Below are 9803 nucleotides of genomic sequence, written 5' to 3'. Positions count from 1 at the left end.
AAAAGGCTAGGTGGCGAATGGTAAAACCAATGTTGGGCATTGCTGGAAGAGTTTTATTCAGGGCGAACTGTCAAGGGGTTCCCATTATTACCCAACCGCGTAAGGAACGCAAAATCCGGGAACATAACACCGATATGACGGAAACTAGGGCGGCAAGAGTGGAACAAAACACCAGGCATAAGGCCGAGCCTTCCACCCTTTACCAATTATATAAATGCATTAATTAAATAAGATATATTGTGATGTCCCAACAAGTAAAACATGTTCCAACAAGGAACAACATCTCCATGTTCCAACAAGGAACAAACTTCAATCTTCACCTGCAACTAACAACGCTATAAGAGGGGCTGAGCAAAGCGGTAATATAGCCAAACAACGGTTTGCTAGGACAAGGTGGGTTAGAGGCTTAGTTCAACAATATGGGAGGCATGATTAGCAAGTGGTAGGTATCGCAGCATAGGCATAGCAAAAGAGAGAGCATCTAGCAAGCAAAGATAGAAGTGATTTCGAGGGTATGGTCATCTTGCCTAAAATCCCGTAAGGAAGAAGAACGAGTCCATGACGAAGATAAACGGATGTAGACGAAAGGGTCCTCACAAACGCGACATTACTGGAACCAACCCGAAGAAGCAAACACCGGAAAGAAGCACACAACATAGTAAACAACCAACACATGAACATGATATGATATGCGGGATGCGGTATGCGATGCATATGCAAGATTTGACAAGGAATGATTGAACCTGGCCTCAACTTGGAAATCCAAGTGTGCCACTGGAAAGGTGAGATAAAATCGCTTGAAAACGATATAAAGATCACCGGAATCGGAGTTACGGTTTGGAAATGGCAATCAATTCAAATATGGCACCGGTCTGCGATATACAGCAAGTAGGCATCTAAATGCAACAAGATGAACATGCTACAGCATCCAAACATGGCATCAAAATACATGGCAGGGATCCATTCATGATGCTTAACAAAAGATGAACAATGAGCTACGGCCAATTCATCCATTAACAGGTTCAAACAAGCATGGCAAAAATGCATTTGGCAAACAGATCTCAGACTTAGTGAAATTAACACTTGTCTGGAATTTCAGATCAGATAGCACTCTTTGGAGCAAGAAAAACAATATGCTACATGACCTGAACATGGCAAAGTAAAGCATGGCATGGAGCTACTCAAATATCTTAACAAAAGTCCCATAGTGACCTTGAGCCAAAAGGGATCAGAAAATACATTTGCAAGCATGCGAACATGGCAAAAACATAATCAGATCTCAGACTTAGTGAAAAACTGGAGCATGCAAATCAGATATCAAGTAGGCATGTTTACGAGCTCGATGCACTCACTATAGAGCAAGGCATGACAAAGTAAGCATACACCCATCAAGAATACACATTATACAAGCTAGACATGGCAAGAGCAACAACATAGCATGCACGGATCAACTACAACATCCTCGGCAAAATCGCTAACAAGTAGACAATCTGCCCAGATTCACGAAATGACAAAAGTAGAGCTCGATTGACTCAAGCTAGGGTTCTCCATAATTTCAAACAAAGACATGGATGGATAGATCACTACAAGATTAAAAAAACATCCTTACTGATCATCCTCAAAAGAGGCACGGATCACTAGAAAACAACATGAACATATGGCATAATGAGATAAACAGCCCAAGGACTTTGTGAAAATGCGAAGTCCCTGAAATCAGCATTAACGAATGCTCCACTTTGCAAGCTTGTGCTAGTCACCACACACATCACAAAAAATACATGGATGGCACCTCTGGAAAGATGTCAAGGCATATAACAAAATACATGTAGAGCTCAGGGGCATATCATGCACACATTAATCATGGCAAAAATGACAAATAGCTATTTGGTGCAGCAGATCTGACAATAATCTCAAATAGCTCTCTTCCAACAGCATTTCGGGCATCAAGATGAGCTCAAATGAAAATGATGCAATGAGATGAAATGATGTACTCTCTGAGACGAACATTTTGATATGCTACACGCGCAAAACGGTGCTACGGATGCAAAGTTGTGACATGATGAAGATTGCAAAATGCTTAGGGTTTGGAGGGGAAAAGTCAACCATCGGGTGGATCCAGATCTGGATATCGCCAGAGCACGGAGATCGAGGATGGACGGGAATGGCGCCACGGGGGTTGGAGCAGCGAGGATGGCCGGAGCGGCGCGACGGCTCGCCGGAGAGGAAGCGGGGGCGCCGGATCCGGGGTCTTCGGGACCCGGGGCGACGCGGGCAGCTGTGCGCGGCGCGCGGCAGAGGCGCGGCCAGGTCGTCGCCGGCGGGAGAGGCCGGGCGCCGGCGCGCGGAGTGACGGCCGCGGCGACGCCGGAGAGGCGGCGGCGGAGCCGCGTAGGACGGCGGGCGGGCGGCGCAAGGGCTCGGTGTCACGACCGGTTTTTCGGGTATAAATTTCCAGAAAAAGACCGTCGTGCTCATCAGCCCCAGGATTACTGTTAGCTGATGAGGCTCCAACTTGATACAGAAATCTCAAGCAAAGTACAAAATAAATAGTACAAGACCATTCTGGCCTGTGAGTGCAACAAATGGTTTCTAGTGGTTGAGGGCGGAAGCGATGTGAGGATCATCAGGGTCTATGGGACTCCATTTCCCACAGGAACAGCTGACCAGGTTAACTCCTATCTTCATGAGGCTGCTATCATCGTTGCTTAGGTTCCGGGGTTGGCATCGCGTCGCTCCTCTCCGTGCAAGAAAATCTGGCCAAGACAATAGCCAGGGACAAGCCAGTGAGTACTTTGAATGTACTCGCAAACATTATGAACACAGGTATAATATAACAATGATGTGCTGAAAATATTTTATGCTCATGACGTCAGTCACAAAAGATAAATAAAACTCTGATGCGTGCAAGCAAGTTATTTATAAAAAAACAATAACCTAGTAGTATTAAGATTTATGAAATTAAATAACAAGCAATGCCACAGTCGGGCGTCTTAGCGACACCACATAAAGGGCTTTAAAAGAAATGCCACAGTCGGGCGTCTGAGTGACACCACATAAAGGGCTTTAAAAGCAATGCCACAGTCGGGCGTCTGAGCGACACCACATAAAGGGCTTTAAAAGAAATGCCACAGTCGGGCGTCTGAGCGACACCACATAAATGGATTTAAAAGAAATGCCACAGTCGGGCGTCTGAGCGACACCACATAAAGGGCTTTAAAAGAAATGCCACAGTCGGGCGTCTGAGCGACACCACATAAAGGGCTTTAAAAGAAATGCCACAGTTGGGCGTCTGAGCGACAACACATAAAGGGCTTTAAAATAAACAATCATAGTGAATATCTCGGAGGTAGAACCATCCCAGAGATACTCGATAATAACAATAATATCACGGGTTAGTCAACAATAATAATAATCATAATTTTCAAAAAAGTCACAAGTAGTAATTCCATTTCTGGTTTAATAGTTTCACCTCCGAAGACCGACACTAAGACCGACACCTGACCATCCCAGACTGTAGTCCTTAACCATGGACACGGCTATTCGAATAGGTTTAATCTCTGCAGAGGGTGTACTCTTTACCCACGAGTAACGGATTTCTTTAGTCCAACGGGACTTATTCCGTCTACGATCTTTTTGTTGAAAACACACCTGACTTGCACACACCAGCTTAACTCACACGTGTCTGGAATCACCCACGACACCTGTCAAGCAAACTCTAAGTGGGGAGGCTACAACCTTGCGTAGCATGGGATCAAATTTATATCACGCGCTCTAAGGGGTGGCCTCCCCTCTCGGTCCCAACCGGAAACACCCATGCCCCCGGACCAGGTGGCCTGCCTACCAGCTACAACCGGTATCTTCCACCATGGCCTCTCTGTATGGTGTGTGCTAGAAAGAGGTTGACAACTTACTGAACCGTACTCTACTTGCTGTAGAGACGAGTGGTAGTACGAAACAAGTATGGGGGTTACTGGAACAAGACTCGATCTACGGTCGACTCAGGAGGTTTAAGTATTCCCTGCATGATTAGTATAACGAATATATTTCATCCAACAGAGTCACCGCTCATATCACCTTACCATGCCATACCAGACATAACCGTCCCGACGGAGACCGGTGACAAACTCATGCCTACCCAAGGCAGAGGTTTTCCCGGGTTCCTGCCGGTATGCATGCTAGGCACATGAGGATGATTATCATCACAAGTGTGTTCATTTCCAACAGCATGGAAATCACTAATATGCACTCATGCATATGATCATACCACATGAAATAACAAGTCCTTCGAAATGCGGTGGTGTTATAAATGTATCAACGATCACACCAAAAATATTATGCCGGGATTCAGAATGCTTGCCTTCAATGTGTGGAAAGGCAGGGTGCACTCCAAAACTTGAAACATTTCTCCTCTCTTCAAAAATCCTATTTTAGCAATATAAAAGAATTAACACACAAAATAAAAACAGCACCAAAAGTTGTTCTGATTTTTTTTAAAATAAATCTTAAAATAAACTAGGTGAAATTTGAGAGAGGTAGGAAAAAGAATCATTTCATTTGGAGTTGTATTTAAAAAGATAGAGCCAGTCAAAGATTTGGTCAAATCTGATTTTAAATAAAACAGAAAAAGAAAAACGTTGCAGATAGAAATATGCTTTCGGTCATAGGAGGCGTACTTGAGGTTTTACGCCTCCACTTAAAACACGTGGACCGGTGCGGGGGTCACTGACAGTGGGTCCAGGGGGCCCACTAGTCAGGTTTGACTAGTCTTTCTCCCTCTCCTTCCTCTGTCCCGAGCGGAGGCGGAGCTCCGGCGATCGTCGCCGGCGACTGGCGGCTCCTCGCGGGGCCCCAAGGGCGGGGATGGATCCGCCACTCCAGGGCGGTCATCCCGGTGGTCGTCAGGTAGGTGGGGGCGGAGGGAGCTGCCGGCGGCCAGCTTCGCGGTGGAGGAGGCTTCGGTGGCGAAGTGGTTTTGTGGCGGCGATGGCTCCCGATCAAAATCAAGTAGGGGGTTGGGTTCCTGGAAGGAAGGAGGTGTTCTTGGTGAAGAGAACGGAGAGGGGGAAGCCCTGGTGGCGCCGGAGTGAACGAGACAGTGGCGGCGGCAGGAGTTGCCGGAGATGAAGAAGGCGGCGTTTCCCTGACGATTGCGGGCTATGGGGGTTCCATGGGGGTAGCCTGAGGTTGCGTGCGTGCTCAGAGGGGCTCGGGGTCCCTTTTTATAGCGTGGCCATGTCGGTTTGCGGCGGCCGGGGATAAGCTCTCCGGCGAACCGCCTCTCTGTAGCTAGGGCGATGTGGCGGCAACGAGGGCTAGCAGACACGCTTGCGGATGAGCTCGCACTGCTCCAGGGTCCAGGTGGCGAGTCGGAGTGGCTTGGGCGGCGCTGAACGGAGCAGAGGCTGTCGGCCGACGCCGGCGTGCCGCCAAAAGTGCTCTGGCGGTGGCGCTGTAGGGCGCCAGGGCGGGCTGTCGTGTAGTGGTGAGGCGGGGAGTGCGTGGCAAGGTCCTGCCGTGTGGGCCATGACAGGGGCGCGATGCGGCGGCTCATGTGCGCGGCTGCAATTTGCGCGCTCTGGGCGCGCCCAGCGCACGCCCACCAGATGCTCGGCGAAATGCCATGGCATGCTAGGTGGCTCGGTTGGAGCTGGGGGTTAGCAGGTCTAGGTTTGGGCTTGCAAGGGGATCAGTGGACAAACTGGTTTGGTCAGGGGATCAGGTTCACAGTGCAAACCAAAAATTCATGCCAAAACAGATCATGCCCATAAGGTGTTTGACAAAATGCCAAGGGCACTTAGGCAAGTCTATGAGTGGTCAAAAACTCCAGATCAGTGTCTCCTTAGATGCAAGAGAGAGTGGTGAGGTTAGTTTGTGAAAAGCACAAACTTGTTAGTGCAAGTTTTGCAAAACTACAATTCTGGACAGGAAATAAATGACATTATTTCATGAACCAAAATTAATCCAATGGGTGCATGCTCCTAGATTTAGGGGTTTGGTAGGGCTGTCTACAAGTAGGAGAAAACACAAGGTCTTTGGATCAAAATTAAATAGGGTTGCAGTAGAAATCACAAGGCTGGACCAGAATGAAAAAGAGGTTGATTCACTCAAAATTTTCAAAGAACAACACTAGGTTTTTGCATAATGTTGAATCATATGCTACTACCAACATCCCACAATTTTGGTGGAGGCTAGAAAGAATTATTTAAAAGGGTTGTAGTGCAGATTCCACTCTGGACCAGAGAAGCAAAAATTGATGCAGAGCTCAAATTATTACATAAATAAAATATATTTTTGAATAAAAGTGATATAAAAACATCACATGACATCTCCAATTTTTGGTTAGAATTTTAGGTGAATTTATCCAATGGTTGTAGTTCAAATATGGCCATATAACCTTGAAAAACCATTTTCAAGAAAGTAAAGATCAAGCAACTTGATTATTTAATTAGTTATATTAAATAAGGGAAAGTTTCTCTTGACAGATTAAATAAGTCCAATGACATATTTGGAAAGTTTTCTCTTTGGGAAAAACTCATCATAACAGGGAAGGAAATGATTAAAAATCAAAAAGGAGCTCAGAAATTTAAAGTTTTAATTCCTGGCAAAATTTTTAATTCATTAAAACAAGGCCAAACTTTTAGGGTGTCACAACACTACCCCCCTTAAGAAAAATCTCCTCCTCGAGATTTGCTAAGAGCCATTGTGAAAAACAAAAGTTCCATATGCGTTCGAGCGGTTGTGAGACTGCTGCCGTGGTGCTGCGTGAAAAGAAAAAAAAATTAAAAAAAAAATAATCCACGTAGTGAGGGGATAAATGATGCAGCAATTCAGTAAAAAGAAAACTCATACTAGGATCTTTCGCGGTTACACAAGTTAATCACGAAGAAAATTACTCATACCAGTAGAAACTAAATACTCGACTCGTCGCACAAATTTGGGGTACCATGCATAAGATACACGCAAATATAAATGCTGCAAAAACAAATACAGTAGTGACGTCTAAAATGAAAACGGTAACTGGGTGGGGTCCTGATAAAATGTCTCTGGTACTGGGATACACTCCTCTTCTATCGGGGGAAGTGGATTGACCAGTCGATGCACGTGTCTCTCCTGGTCGGGCCTTAGTGCTCTGCCGATGGTGATCTGAGGATTTAAATCTGCGAGGCTCTGGAGATAATCCATTACTCGCTGGTTCAAATGATCTTGAGCAATGATGTACTGGATAAGGTTGGCTAGGACTGGGTCTCTCTCAAAGCGTCCACCGGGAAAAGATGTCACTCCTCCGGGTGCAGCACGGCTCGGAAAGTAATAATATCCTCGTTCGCGGGCATAGGGTACTGCGGATCGAAGGCGAGCAATCGCTTCTTTCGTAGCAGCTTCTATGGCCAAGTGTGGGGTTGGCATAGATTTCCCCACGAAGGAAACTTCCGTTGGATCTTGATTGGGGTCTACAGGAGGAATGTGTACTGCTGCCCAATATTCCGAGGTGGATGGGGTGATTCTAGATTTGAACAGCTCGTACTGGGGTGGCTGGGTAGAACCCATGGTACTGCGGGTAAAGTCCCACAATATTTTGACAAAGCTACCTGGGGTTGCATCTGGGGTTCTCAGGTGAATGCTGGGGCTCGGCATGACAGGAAAAAGTTGTGAGTGTGGTGCACAAGGTGAGGGTTGCTGGGTAAGGTCACAAGGTGGCCTTTATATAGCAATGGAGCCGGATCATTTTACCGTGGTGAAAGGTAATAAATTTGCCAGCTTAGCTCCAAAGGTCAGGTTAGTGTCAGAGATACACATATCTCATAAAGAGACGTGTTACTGTGGTTGTCGTCGGGTTGGTTTTGGTAGTTGTGCCCGGAAAAATATGCAACTATGCGCTGACCAAATATGCAAGGCTACTATTAAAACAGAGGCACAACGACAGGCTGCGTTAATATACACGGTCGCATGATTACAAAGTGAGGATACACTGAGACTCGGTACTACTCGCACGGCTTAGTCTACCTCGTTTATGTCTAAACGGGCGTGCCTGGTGGATGTCGAGGCTTCTCCACGTGTCTCACTGCCGGGATTAGTCGGAGATGGCGGAGGAACTGCAGGGTCGGGGTAGTGATGATGACCATCGCGGGGATTGTTGGCCACAACCCCGTTGGAGTGTGCTCCCAAAAGGCGACGAAGCACTTCTGGGGTCATCAAAGCATCTCGGCTGATGGCTGGAGCTGATCTCGGGGTCTCGATCGGTTGTCTGAACAACACGACTGGGTTGTCGGCGTCGGGCTCGTCTTCTCTTCTAGCTGGGGTTCGACGAACCAGCTCTCCACGAGCTGCAATTAAATCAATAGTGATTTGATCGCACAGTTCCTCTAGTGCACTTACATAGCGCACCAGGTGCAACAATGCAGGATCTGTCTCGTGATCTCCGTTGGCAACTTGGGGTGGTCTACCATACCCTTCACGCCTGGGGTAGTAGTAGAATGAGCGACAGTTAACTCTGGGCGACAACTGCCTGAGATGAACTATAGCTTCTCGAGCGGCTAGTTGGATGGCTTGTGGCTCAAAGGAAGTTGTCCTTCCGGTGAACCTGTAGGGGCGCTCGGGTGGTAGACCCCTACCGTAGATGTGTACAGTGGCCCAGAATTGACGGTCTTCACCGCTCATGGGTCCTTGGTACACAACATATTCTGGTGGCTCCTCTAACGCATAGGCACGACGGGTGAGGTTTGCGAGGATGGTCACAAAACCTCCCAGGTTGGTTGCTGTGGTCTCGTTGTGCACGACGGGGCCGGGCATTGTAGCTTGGTTTGGGGTAGAGGCTGTGCTGTGCTGTGTTGGGGCTAGCGTGCCCTTTTTATAGAAAAGGGAACGGAGTCTTCCTTTGCACGCTTGCGAATGAGACATTTTTGCCATCGGTCACTGGTGTGCGATCGACAGGCTAGGCTGATAGGTTGGGCACCGACTGCCAAAAGTGTCGGGATTACTGTGTGGCTATCTTGCACGAGAAGCTTGGCTGGGGTTTGGCTAAGGTCTAGTGGGTTGGTTTGCCTAAGTTTATAGGTCCGGCTAAGATAGGATTAGCCAATGGTCAGCCTGGCTCTGATACCAAGTCTGTCACGACCGGTTTTCCGGGTATAAATTTCCAGAAAAAGACCGTCGTGCTCATCAGCCCCAGGATTACTGTTAGCTGATGAGGCTCCAACTTGATACATAAATCTCAATCAAAGTACAAAATAAATAGTACAAGACCATTCTGGCCTGTGAGTGCAACAAATGGTTTCTAGTGGTTGAGGGCGGAAGCGATGTGAGGATCATCAGGGTCTATGGGACTCCATTTCCCACAGGAACAGCTGACCCGGTTAACTCCTATCTTCATGAGGCTGCTATCATCGTTGCTTAGGTTCCGGGGTTGGCATCGCGTCGCTCCTCTCCGTGCAAGAAAATCTGGCCAAGACAATAGCCAGGGACAAGCCAGTGAGTACTTTGAATGTACTCGCAAACATTATGAACACAGGTATAATATAACAATGATGTGCTGAAAATATTTTATGCTCATGACGTCAGTCACAAAAAATAAATAAAACTCTGATGCGTGCAAGCAAGTTATTTATAAAAAAACAATAACCTAGTAGTATTAAGATTTATGAAATTAAATAACAAGCAATGCCACAGTCGGGCGTCTTAGCGACACCACATAAAGGGCTTTAAAAGAAATGCCACAGTCGGGCGTCTGAGCGACACCACATAAAGGGCTTTAAAAGCAATGCCACAGTCGGGCGTCTGAGCGACACCACATAAAGGGCTTTAAAAGA

This window comes from Triticum dicoccoides, chromosome 1A (genome assembly GCF_002162155.2).
Source record: "Triticum dicoccoides isolate Atlit2015 ecotype Zavitan chromosome 1A, WEW_v2.0, whole genome shotgun sequence".
Lineage (NCBI taxonomy): Eukaryota > Viridiplantae > Streptophyta > Magnoliopsida > Poales > Poaceae > Triticum > Triticum dicoccoides.
Note: the sequence above shows the minus strand (reverse complement) of the source record.